Source organism: Pteropus medius, unplaced genomic scaffold (genome assembly GCF_902729225.1).
Source record: "Pteropus medius unplaced genomic scaffold, Ma_sr-lr_union100, whole genome shotgun sequence".
NCBI classification, from domain to species: Eukaryota; Metazoa; Chordata; class Mammalia; order Chiroptera; family Pteropodidae; genus Pteropus; species Pteropus medius.
Window position 1 is genome coordinate 14,369,588 of NW_024354500.1, and position 13,862 is coordinate 14,383,449.

Here is a 13,862-nt window from a genome sequence, read left to right on the forward strand (position 1 = left end):
TATTGTAAAAATAATTTTTTAAAGAATAGATTTCTGCTTTGTGTGGAAAATAAAGATTACTTGCCATAAAGAGAAGGTAAAGGTAAAAATAAATATGCAAATACTATTATAGTCTTAAAATTTAATAATTAAATGAAACAATAAAAATAAGAATAATAAGTCTAATCCATTTGTACGAAATATGAATACTGAAATATAATTTCTCCCATGAGATTTAAACAATAAGCGGGCATTCACAAAAGGCACGTTTGGTTGGGTTTCATTTAGGTTAAGACGAAATTCAATTTCAAGGCTGTGAGATGATTGGTTTTTTATTTTTACTGTTAGCAAGTTCAGAGGGACCCAATCAACATGTTGAACAAAATTGCAAAGGGCATAAAGGATTACTTGAGCATTCATTTCTAATCCAAATGATGAAAGAAGCTTTTGTTCAACTGGATATGGTTTTAGGAAGTAATTGTAAATGAGTTCCAGGTGCCACTAATGGACTAGCGGCCAGAACCACTCAACCTTCCTTTTTGCTCTGCTTCCACCCCAACGCCCGAGTCTCAGCTACCTCCCCTTAAAATCAGCAGGGCCTGTCAACAGTCTGGGAAACTCTAGATTGATGTTTATCTGCTAACCAGTTTTCACATTGAGGGTGCCTGTTTCAAACACACCTTGACCTCTTTCTTCCTTCTCCTTGGTTTTTAAGAAAATACAATCTTCTGGAATTCTCGATATTCCCTGAAACCAGTTTCTAAGGAGACAACTGTCCCTAGGAAATATTTTAAAATAGGGCAAATTTTCTTCTCTTGCCTCTATTCCTTTTTTCTTTCCTTTGGTTCCCTTCCCACTCTGACTCTGAACCTAGGGGTGAAGGGTTTCTCTCTCTCTAAGCAAGGTCACCCTCACCTCACCTATGTGCTCAGGGAAGGACCTAACGGACTACTGGCTCGGGGAAGCTGCTAGGCATTGTGGGAAACATACCCAAGTCAGAGTCAGAGAACTGCTTTAGATCTCAGTACACATGGGAGCACAGAGAAATTCCTTAACCTCTCTGATCCTTAGGATTCTCAGGCCAAAGTAGTGTTAACAGGCGACTATTTTCTCTGGCCTACCTTCAAGGCTTTGGTAAAGAAAGAAATGAAATGAAATGTATGAAATCCCTTTGTAAAGTGTGAAGTGCCATGAGAATGTTAACAGTTACCACTATGACGAGGTACCACACAAAGACTTATGTATTTCACATGGGGACATGTTTGCTGTTTAAAACAAGGTTTCTCAACCTTGGCCATATTGCCAGTTGGGGCTGGATAATTATTTATCATGGGGGCACTCTCCTGTGCATTGTAGGATGTTTAGCAGCATCTCTGGCCTCTGCTCACTAGATGAGTAGACCCCCTTCACCCCAGTTGTGACAACCAAAAATGTTTCTATTAATTTCCAAATGTTCTTGAGGGAGTGTGGCTAAATCACCCCTGGTTGATTATTACTACTGTAAACATCAGAAAGCCTCTTTTGGAAAGGTAATTTATTTCTAGCAATTTATCCTGAAATAACCATTAATGTGCACAGATTGTTGGGGGTTTCCCCCCTTAAATCACATCATATTTATAATATGCAAAAATTAAAAATTACCATAATGTTTAACAATAAAGAATTGATTAAAATAATTATTACACAGTCATATGATTGACTACTGTACAGAAATTACGTTGCAGAGGTATATTCACTCTTAGAATGTTCAGCATGGAATGACTACATTTTCAACTGCCCTGACAGTTAGGTGGAGGCCAGATGGCCAATCAGGCCAAGATAACAGATCGGGAAGAAGTGTGTTATTTCTTTACTAAGATAATTGAAAGTGGAACTTCTTCTTCCATCTTTCACTTTCTCTTTGGCAGCAACCTTGGAAATCATGTGTTGAAGTGACAGTGCCACAAGATGGAAGCATCCTGGGTCCCTGAGTCACAACTTGAAGGAAAGCTACCTTTGAAAGCCACATGGCCCACACTGGCATTTTCATTTATCCAGAAAAATATTTTTGATCCACTAAGATGCCAGGGTTTGTTTGTTCCTCTTGAATGCTCCTACTTTCCTAGCTACTACAAATATACATAAAAGACTAGAAAGAGTCTACGGCCATGCTACCCTGAACAAACCCGATCCCATCTGATCCTGGAAGCTAAGCAGGGTTGGGCCTAGTTAGTACTTGGATGGGAGACCACCTAGGAAGACCAGATGCTGTAAGTGTAAAAAAAAAAATTAAAAAATAAGGGATTGTAAGCTGACAAGGTCCTTGTAATCTGTGAAGTCAACCAAGGATTGTCTCGCCTAAAATAAAATAAAATAAAAGACTAGAAAGAAAGAAAGCAAAATGTAAACAGTGGCTTTATTTCAGTGGTGGGCTTACTAGTAATTTAGTCATTCATTAATTTTAATAAAGGTTTACTGAGCCCATGTGCACCATCACAGTGAGAGATGCTAGGGTTCAATGTCAAACATAATAATGTATGCACCTTAGGGAGCTCACAGTCTTTCATACGTCAGGAGAAAGTACAGGTAAGAGAGTCTTTATACAAAAGTTGAAAAAAATAAAAGAAAAAATAAGTCCTAACACCTAAAGGAGAAAATTCTGCATCTGGTACCCGAAGAGATAGAAATAACTGAGCCCATCCTTCATGTACCTTTAATGGAGCATATGTTATACAACTTGGTACAAACTAAGATTAAAAACACAGAGCTCCAGGATGTTCTGTCATGGTTGAACAAACCCAGTTGTGAACATGGTTTGTCAAAGGAGATTTCATTAGATTGTATTAAAGTGCCACCCCTGTTTAGGACTAGATGTTTGTAACCCTTCTGCTCTATTTGCTGCATGAACATTCATTATTTTAGATCAAAGAAAACAGAAGAAGCCACTCAGACTTCCCCAGTGTCTCTCTCATTAAAATTAATTATTTTCCCAGTTCGGTCCTCTTTGTTCACAATGATGTCCAGTGAGAGAAACAGGTCTTAGGAAACCCAATTATGTCTGAGGCAGTTTCAGAATCAGATAAAAGAGTTGGAGGCTGGAGCTTAAGAAAGGCCTGGCAGGGAATAACTTCACATTTTCAACAATCTGCCATATTCAGAATTCTCCTCTTTGGGATTCATTTTGAAAGCACTTTGTCTTAAATATAGTCATTTTCTTCCATTTTAATTTCTAAATGGAAAAAGTGACTCTCATTCAGAAAGGAATGAAATGATTTTCTGTATTACTTTATAGCATATGAATTTAATTACTATATCAGCAATAAAGGAAACACAATGCATTCTGCATGGTATTTTGGTAATATTGTACAGCTACAGGTTTCACTTGCTTTATTTAATGAACCCATAACATATATGTAGGTGATTCCTTTAAATGGAAGGATGTGATTCTCAGTTCACTGTGGAACGAATGTATTGATTATTGTCAATGCATAAACCAGTTAAATGTTTCAGTAGAAATAATCTCATCGAAATGAGGACCTAACAGCACAGCTTAGTGAAACATTTTAATTCTCATTTGTTAATAGAAAATAAGAACTTTGTGTTCTAAAGACAAAAACAATGTGTTTAAAATTTCAAAGGAGTGGTAAAAAATGAAAAAGTTAGTGCGGGGTCTCACTCCCAGACTCCTCTTCCCAGAACATGAGAGTATCAGCATCACACAGTTATCGGAGTCCGAGGAAGTCTCTGGAGAGTGGTGTTCCATGCCTTTGACTATGGCCTTCCATGCTTGTTAGCTATGTGCTTAATGGTGTTGTTCATCTGTACCTGGAAAACAATGACAACCTCCCTCCCTGAGGACACAGGATTGCTGCTGCCACCGCAGTAACTAAGGCCCTGTAAGAGGCTTCTGCAGAATCTTCCACAGGGTAAGGAAGAATGGTCTGGATTTTGTTCTTAAAGGATCCTGCGGTGCTCAGGCAGCTGGTCAGGACCTCAGGAAAGCAGGGCCTGAAGGCGAGATGGGGGACACTCAGTGCTGCTGAAAACACAAGTAGTCTGCTATGGACTGAATGTTTGTGTTCCTCCAAAATTCATATGTTGAAACCTCCAATGTGATGATATTTGGATGTGGGGCCTTTGGGAAGTGATTAGGCTGTGAGGATGAAGCCCTTATGAATGGGATTAGTAACCTCATAAGAGAGACCCCAGAGAGCTCCCTCACACTTCCAACCTGAGAGGACACAGCTGGAAGACCACTGTCTATGAACCAGGGAGCAAGTTCTCATCAGACACTGAATCTGCCAGCACCTTGATCTTGAACTTCCCAGCCTTCAGAACTGTGAGAAATAATGTGTGTTGTTTAAGCCACAGTCTATGGTATTTTCCTTATAGCAGCCCAAACTGACAAAGATGCAGTCCAAATGGGCAGTATTACTATTAGCAAGCAAAGATGGTTTTCTTGCTTTTCATTTCAAGTATTGGCCCATTTTGCCATAAAATTTATATCTCCATTGTAGAAAATGTAAATCATATGGATTAAGCAGAATTAAGAAAAATTCAGAATTAAGAAAAAACAAAGAAATAGTCATGGTCAATATTTCAGAGTCTGTCATTCCAGATTTTTTTCCTGTATATATATTTAATACTTTATAAAAAGTAAGCATTTTAAAGATATTTTTGATTTTATGTTTAATTTCAGTAATATCTTACTAACAGCTTTCTGGATTATACTGCATTCATCTACATAACTTTTGATTGCTGCATACTGTTCTGTTACGTAGCTATAACCTATTTATTTAAACAAGACTATTGACATTTGGTTGTTCTCATTTCATTATATTATATGCCATTCCATAAAAAGCATTCTTGCATTCCTAGCTTTGTGTATGTGTTCAATTATTTCTTTGAGATAAATCTAAGTATTAGAACTAATGTGTCAAAGGAACGTACACTTTTTTATGCTTTTGATACATATTGCCAAATTGACTCTTGGGGTGAGCAGCCTTTAACATATACTTCATTGATCCTCACTACTGGTTTTTAGCCCCTCAAATATGTGAACTTGAGTGTGGGCTAGACTGATGTCTCTGGCCAACAGCCAGAGAGGATCTGAGAGACCTGTTACAAGCAGGAAAGTGGACCCTCCCCTGGTTCGGCCTTGAGATGACTGCTTCCTTACTTACCCTCTTAAGTGCAGCCTTAAGAGAGACCCTGAGCTACAGAGCCTCGTTGAGCTGCATCCAGATTCCTAACTGATGGAACTCGTGAGATAATAAGTGTTCATTTCTTTAACCTGCTAAATTTTGGAAAACTTAACTGTATTTCCTGCCTCACCCCCCAAGACTATCATGATCAAGAGTTTCATCAGTGACAGACCTGTGAGTGCACATTTCCCACATTCTCTTCAACACTGTGCTTTTAATCTTTGCAAGACCATTTGCATTTCTTTTACTACTACCTAAGCTTTATATTTAAATATCTGTGTATTGTTTATTTGTATTTCTTTTTTATTGGATTGCTCATTCGTGTTCTTTGCCTGTTTTTCTATGAAAGGTTTTGTCTTTTTTGCACATATGAAGAGTGCTTTAGATGTTAGGGATATTGCAAATTCCCATCCCATCCCCTTACACACACATGCACACACTTTTTCTACATTTCTATTTTAATTTGATATTTTTGTTGCAAAAATCTGTTACATTTTTAAGTGGCCAAGTTCTTAATAGTGGATTTTGTTTTTTGTCTTGATGTTGTAGCTTTAAACCTTTCTTTGTCCTTAAAATATATTAACATTCTCATATTTTCTTCCAGTACTTTTATAATTTCAATATCCATAAAAAATCTGTCTAGAATTTAGTTTAGTATAAAAGGTAATGTCTATTTTAGCTATTTTTCCCCACAATAAATAATTAGCTGATCTAATACCATTTATTTAGTAATTCTTTTCCCAATCATTTAAACAGTGAGAAATTATAATCTGCTATGCCTTTGAGAAATTATAATCTGCTATGCCTTCAACCTCAACACCCCTATAATGCCTCTCACCAAGACTTGCATAAATACAGACAGGCTTCGTTCTCTTAGAAGAGAACAAAATAATCCATCTCTTATAAGACAAATGAGTAGACTGGTGGGGGCAATTTACAGTCCCTACCATTTGTAAATACAATTTTGTTTGTCCTATAATATTTCTTAGCAGGCACTCATGTATCCTTAACTATTTTAGAGAGAATATTGAATTCTATTGTGCATTTGTTAGTAAAGCATGAGAGAAATTTTCTATAGTACTGAATATAAACTAAACCCCTTTCAGAAGAGCATAGTCGTAGCTGTGATTTACTACGCATGGGTAAGTACTACACATCAGCCCACATCAGGTCACGTTTGGCAATTCACTCTCAAGGCCACACTCTTGACTTTGTCATCACTTTGAACTATTCCACCAATGACATCTCAAATTCTAACCCAGACACCCAGACACTATTTATCCATATAATCCTCCCACCTCTCCCACTCTGACAACTTATACTAAGCCTCCTTTCCTTCTTTTCAAGACCTCCCTGTTTCTTCTGCCCTCCCTGTGTACCTGGAACACAGGATACCTCTCTATAATCAGTTCTTTAAACCACAAATCAATTTCCTTCCATTTCTCCCCGCTTACTCTTCTGCTACACCTGTATTATACTACCTTGCCCAAATCATCTCATTTTTTTTCTCTTTTCTTGTTCCAGCATTCCACATACTTTAGGAGTGACATTACTATGCCAAGAAGTTAACTGGCTGCTCTCGCCACGGAACTGCTTGACCAGTTCCTTCCTACCCCCACTCCAAACCCCCAATAGCAATATCGGTGAACTCCATCAGTTCCTTTAAGTTTCTGAGAACAACGAGGACCTCCCTGAACACCTGACTTATAATTTTAAGTTACAGCTCCTCCACCCACACAACAACATCTGATACTCCTTATCCTGAACTATTATTTCCATCTGCATATCACCTTCTAGCATTCCATTCCACTTATAAATTATATTTACTCTTTATTTTCAATCCCCCTCCCCAACGAGACTATTTTCCAAAGACAGGATTTTTTTTCTATTTTGTTCACTGATATATCCCTACCTCTTAAAACAGTGTCATCACATAATAGATGCTCAATAAATAGTTCTTAAATACATAGATAAGTGAACAATTGGTTTTCACAATTACATGAGTCTGCACAGGGCTCAGCCACCTGGCCTCTCCCTCTGCAATTCTCCTTCCCACTGCCAATGTGCCTTGCCTTTACTAGTCTCCTCATTTATAGACATGACACCTGTATCTACTTCGTAATGAAAATATGGAGAGAAGCTGGCTCCAGGTCTCCCAAAGTTTCTTCCTTCCAAAAGCATCTACCTATCTACTCTCCTTCTCTTTTTTCTTAGAAGTAGAGCTTCATGTCCTTCTTCCTTCCAAAATCTGACCCTTCTTCTATCTGTGCTCTTGATCTTCTGCTTTCCCAAGTTTTTAGGAGGGAGTGCTTACTTAGTCAATGTTCTGGCAAATTGGTAGTGTTTCCACTCTGAATGAAGTACTCTTTCTTCTGTGACAAGAGCTAAGAAAGAGAGTGAGGATTTCCTGTACTCTGGGGTTAGGGAGGAAAGTTCTAAAGAAGAAGGAGGCAGAGCTATGCAGCTCAGAGTTTATGCAACTGAGGTAGGATCCCTGGGCCCAGCCAGAATGATGTGAAGGCATACCTGGGGGAGGGTGCAAAGACTGGAGGTTTAGGTAGTACTACTGCTGAGGGCAGGTTGCTCAACCACAATGGGGCAAGATACCCAGGAAGAGAGAGAATCCTGAATGTGTGAATCAGAAGAAGCTCCAGGGCAAGAGGCAAGACTCGAATCTGTAAACACCGTTTCATCATAAGGTGGCAGCTGTACAAGAGCCGGAGTTGAGGTGGAACCTACCAGCAGTCTCCCAGGAGTGTGCTGTTCCTCCTCAGCCCTACTTCCTCCCCACACCCCAAGGTCAGGGATAACAGTGGCCACTGGAGAATCACTGCCACCTTGTGGCCACTATCGCAATGACAGTCGCAGAGCCCAGGATGTCCCTGCAGAGTTGGCTGCTCTCTTCTCTTCGCCTCCTACCAGTGTACTCAAAATGGAGTAAGTCCTGGTTTGAGAAACCCCCGGAATTTTTAGTGTGATCGTGAGGGGGAAAGGGAAAGGGGAGAACCTGGAAAGGAAGAAAGACATTCAGTCATTTTGATATTGAAGGAGATGTGTCATTTTACAGCAGTCGCCCTGGAGATATCAGGCAGAGGTAGAATCTGGGAGGCTTTGTTTTCATGTTGAGTTTACCTTTTTCACATAGGCTTCAGGAGAGACAGATTTTAAACAGGGGAGATAATTGATCAAATTGCTTTAGGAAAAAGTCTGAGGGCCTGAGACAGGGATAAGGGGTAGAGAGAAGTAGATGGATATGAGAGGCACTAAGAACAGGAATCAACAGGGCCAGGCAATTGCTAGTCTGTCAAGGGGATGGAGAGGAGGAGGTGTTTGGCTTGAGCGACTGTTTGGCTTGAGCGACTGAGAGGATGGTGGTGTCAATCACTGAATTAGAGAATGGAGAAGGACAGCAGATTTGAGGAGAAAGTCCACCAGTTCACTCTGGGACTTGTTGGGTTCTGGGTTCCTGGGAGCAGTCCAAGAGAAGAGTAGTTAGGTAATTACATGTGCAGATAGAGAGCTCATGAGGAGCTCTAGGCTGAAGATATTAATAAGGAGTAGAGAACATGTAGGTAGGGGCTGAAGCCACAGAAGGAATAGGATGCCCAGGAAGATCATGTGCAATGAGGAGAGAAAAGAAGTCAGGGTAAAAATCATAGAGTAGCCATTAGAGTTGTTTTAGTTGCGGGGAATAAAAATCAAATATAATAAAATCGAAGCAATAGATAACAAAAGAACTTACTGGCAGCCTGCTGAGTAAGTCACAGAATGAATAACTGAATAACCAGGCCTCAGGGAGAACAGAAAATCTGGGCCTGCTAATTTGTTATTCGGACTGCTATAACAAGAATTTCATAGACTAGTTGCTTTAACAACAAACATTTATTTCTCACAGTTCTGAAGGCTGGGAAGCCTGAGCTAAGAGTGCTAGCATGATTGGGCTCTGGTGAGTGCTCTCTTTCTGCTTTCCTCACAGGAAGAGAGAGAGGAAGTAAGGTCTCTCTCTCTCTCTCTCTGTCTCTCTCTCCTATATAAGAAAGGTATCTATAAGGGCACTAATCCATAGGGCAGGCTGGAACTTTCCTGCACAGGCTGAAGTCATTGTCCACAGGCATAATTTCTTCTTTCTCAGAGAAGTCTTATCCCACATTTTAAGGCCTTTCAACTGATTGAATTAGGTCCACCCAGATCATCTAGGATAATCTCTCTTATTTAAAATAACTTATTATGATCTTTAATCGCATCTACAAAACACCTTCATTATAACATCTAGATTAGTGCTTGGTTGAAAAACGTGGGACTGTAGCCTGACCGAGTTAACGTATCAAAAAGGGTCATCACAAACACATTCTAAATATTTAACACACTCTAAGCATTATTCTAAATAGTTTAGCCAGAATATTCTTTTGAGGTTCTATAGTTACTCCTTTTATGCAGATGAAGAAATTAAGACTCTGAATGGGTAAACAACCTGTTTAATGTTTTGCAGCTAAGTAAAAAGGTGGAGATGGAGTTCGACTCAGATAATCAGACTGTACAACCAACCAGCTGAGCCATTTGACTGGCTGGCTCTTTGGAGAACACGGTTAAGTTCCTCTAGAGCAGAGACTAGCTGTACTCATTTTCATATCCTTAACACTTAGCCTGGCAGATAATAGGAACCCAATTGTTGAATTAACTAGTTAAAGTATAAGATTTAAAATATTCTGTGTATACTCAAGAGATCGATGAAATCCACTAATGGGTTCCTCAAACTGCAAACTTGTTAAAACAATTTTCTTAATTTCTATTTAGGAAAGGAATTAAACAGTTGTTTAGTTCAGAGCTGAAGATTTTAACTAAAATACATCAAACGAGATTTTTTTTCTAAGTTGCCCTTATGATTTTAATTATGCATGATACGAAGCCAAATTCCATATTTAATTAAAATTCAGTATCTTTATGAGATTACAAGAGGTGTTTTCTTTTTGAGTTCTTTCGTTAGAAACTAAATGGAACATGTTTAAATTTACTTAGTGACAAAAATTGAATTAGGAGTTTTTAATATTTAAGTTAAAATCCAAATATAAATAGATTGCAAGACAAATTCCATGCAGTGCACAGAATTTACTCAATCAAGAAAATTAAAAAGAAAACTACAATTATTCAAGATTCTGATAATCCAAGTGGAAAAAAATAGCTCGCAAAAGAAGTGAGAAATGGGGCATGTAAATCCTACAGTATTCATGGGGTTTTTTTTTTGTTTTCATTTTTAAGAATAATGAATATGTTCTATAGGAATAAGAATCTAAAAAAAATTAAGCAAACTTGAGAGAATCCAAAAACTCTAGCACTGGAAAGAGACCTGCGAGACTATCTGGACTCTTCTAGAGCAGTGGTCCCCAACCTTTTTGGCACCAGGGACCAGTGCTCCTATGAGAATTTAGTGCCTGATGATCTGAAGAGAAGCTGAGGCAGTGATGCTAGCGCTGGGGAGCGGCTGCGAATACAGATGAAGCTTTGCTTGCTTACCCACTGCTTACCTGCTGTGTGGCCGGTTCCTAATAGTCCATGGACAGGTACCGGTCTGAGGACCCCATCATTCATAGATAAGACCTAGAGGCCCAGGAGGATAAATTAAGTACACTAACCAAGGGCACAGTGTGAGAGCGCTACTTGAGAGGTGTAAATGTATACCTTCCCATCATGCCCTGTGAGTCCCCCTGGCTCACCTGGGATGGCTCCTATGGGGAAAAGGTATTGTAGGGCTGTGTCCACAACTTCTGCCCACCAACCTACTTTTAACTCAGTTACTTTTTCCTCCCTCCTTCAGATTCCCAGACCTATTTCAGCCCTCCAGAGACCCTTCAACTTAAAACTCACTTTACCTGCTTATGTTTTAGCTCTGTTTTCTTCTTTGGTTTTTAGGGTTCCTGGATGCTTTAGATGAGAATTCTGTTGCCTCCCCGGAACCAGTCTGCAGAGCCAGACCTCACAGGGCAAAGAGAGTGAGAAGTTCAAATACAGTGCTGGGTCTCAGATTTGAGATTAAACTTGCCGAAGAAGGCTATTTGAAAGGTAATGCTCAAGGTATTTTCCAAAACAGATGGTTATATTCTCAGTGTCTTATGCTTTTAAAGTCCCATGTTCAAACAAGCCTTTCAGTCCATGTCTTGAGCCAATCTTGTGACACATGACTACCTCAATGGCATCTCTGTAGTTGCTTGGACAAATCCAGTGCCCAGGAATATCAATCTATTCACCTTCAGAAAATTCTGACTCTTAGAAATTTCTTTACATTGAGCTAAAATTCTGTCCCTGTGCAACTTCTACCAAGGAGGTGACAAAGTTGAATTTTACCTGAGTAACACGTTCCTAGAAAAGAGTCCTTTCTTCCCTTTCACAATCTCTTTGAATAGTATCTCTTTAATAAGTCTGTATTTATTTTTGACAGTCACACTGTAATCACCACAGCCGATCCCTGCATTGTCTCGATGGGGGCAATATAGCCAAAGGGACAAAAAGTAACTCTTGGGGGAGACAAAAAAATTTTAAAGTAACTCTTTTCATGTATTGAGCACAGATATACATACAGCACATAAACAGGTATATTGTAGATTCATCATATTAAGATGTCATGGTGAGAGTGGGGCAATTAGGATACAGTACACCTCTCACTCCCACCCCTGCTTATCTTCAGTTTCTTTTTCTGCAGTTTCAGTTACCCGAGGTAAGTTATGGTCCAAAATTATTAAATGAAAAATTTCAGAAATAAACAATTCATAGGTTTTAAATTGTAGGCCATTCTGAGCTGTGTGATGAAATCTCGCACCATCACAAAATCTCACGCCATCCTGCCTGTGAGATGAATCATACCTTTTGTCTAACGGCTCCACGTTGTGCATGCACCCCGCCTGTCAGTCGCTTAGTAGCCATCTTGGTTATGAGCTTAACTGTCTCTATTGCAATGTTTATGTTCAAGTAACCCTTATTTTACCTAATAATGTCTTTGAAGAGCAAGAGTAGTGATGCTAGCAATTCGGATATGCCAAAGAGAAGCGATAAAGTGCTTCCTTTAAGTGAAAGGTGAAAGCTCTAGACTTAATAAGGAAAGAAAAAAATTGTATGCTGAAGTTCCTAAGATTACGGTAAGAACAAATCTTCTATTTGTGAAATTGTGAAGAAGGAAAAAGAAATTTGTGCTAGTCTTGTTGTCACACCTCAAACTGTAAATGTATCTCATCATGTAGGCATTGTATCATCTCACCTCATCACAAGAAAAAGGGTGAGTACAGTACAAGATACTTTGAGTGAGAGAGCACATTCACATACCTTTTATTACAATATATTGTTATAATTGTTCTATTTTATTATTGGTGATTGTTAATCTCTTACTATGCCTAATTTATAAATTAAACTTTATCATAGATATTATATATAGGAAAAACCATATATATAGGGTTTAGCACCATTTGCAGTTTCAGGAATCCACTGAGGGTCCCAGATCATATACCCCACAGATAAGGGGGGCGGGTACTAATGTCACTTAAAAGGTTGTGTAGGGAGGTAATTATGAAAAAAATATTGAAAAATACTGGTCTATACTTTTTCCACATGAGAATGGACTATTCAAATGGCTTTAGGCAGCTGCTCTATTCCCTCTCGGCCTTCTCATTTTCCAGGGAATGAAAATTTCTTCCTCATTCCCTTTCATTGTTTCTAAATCATTTTCTCCTTCTTTCTCCTTCAAAATTCTCAGCCTCAGCCATGCCAACAACATTGTGCCCTCTTTGAAATCTTCATTTTTATGCCCTTATTTTTCAGAGACTTGACCTCTGGCTCAACATCCCCTCTTCACCCCGTTCTTGTCAACATTACTGGTGACCTACTCACTCCCGCTTCCTCTCAGTTCATTGATTTCCTCACTCCTATACTCTTCTTTTAAGCCCTGTGTTAGCCAATCTTCTTTCCCATCCCTCTGCACATCAATACCTAGGTCTTACTCCATACTCTGTTATCACCACTTCTGAAATTTGATTTCATGTACCTCCCCTCTTGATCCCCACCTCCCATTTTCCAGCTGTCTTGCCCCTGCAGCAATTCTCCAATTACACCAAGACCTCCAATCTGCTGACCTACTTTTTTGAGCATTCGCAACTCCATTCCGTCTTCACTTTTCGCCTTACTCAGCTTGGATTCCACAGTTCAAAATTATCCTCATTCCCTTGCCTTATCTCTTCATCTTATTCACCTTGCAAACTCCGACCCTGATTTAAACCCAGTTGGCTGACTTCTCTGCCTGCATGTGAGCAGCTGAAAACTGCTGAAGAAAGATCACATAAACTGGCTCCTGGTTTCACTTTAAATTAATGTCTAGAAATGTATGGGCACTAAAAAACTGCTTGAACAAAGATATTTTCTTACATAACCACTATATCGTTATTTTGCCTAAGGAGAAAAAAAGAAACAAATAATTCTCTAATATCATTTAATATCCAGAGCATTTAAAAAATGGCCTGTAACATGACACAAGATCTGGGATTTTGGGTTCTGTAAAAGACATCATTAGAACAATTGGTGAAATTTGAATAAGGTTGGTAGATTAGCTAATAGTACTGTATTAATGTTTATTTCCAGTTTTTTATCATTACACTGCGTTTATATTATAGAATGTCCTTGTTTTTAGGAAATACACATTGAAGTATTTAGTGGTAAAGGGCT

The 13,862-nt window shown here is 38.9% G+C and overlaps 1 pseudogene; it reads left to right on the forward strand.

Moving 5' to 3' along the window:
* The first annotated feature begins 2,116 nt into the window (after nucleotides 1-2,116).
* LOC120595122 (uncharacterized) lies at nucleotides 2,117-2,235 on the forward strand (annotated as a pseudogene).
* The last annotated feature ends 11,627 nt before the right edge of the window (nucleotides 2,236-13,862 follow it).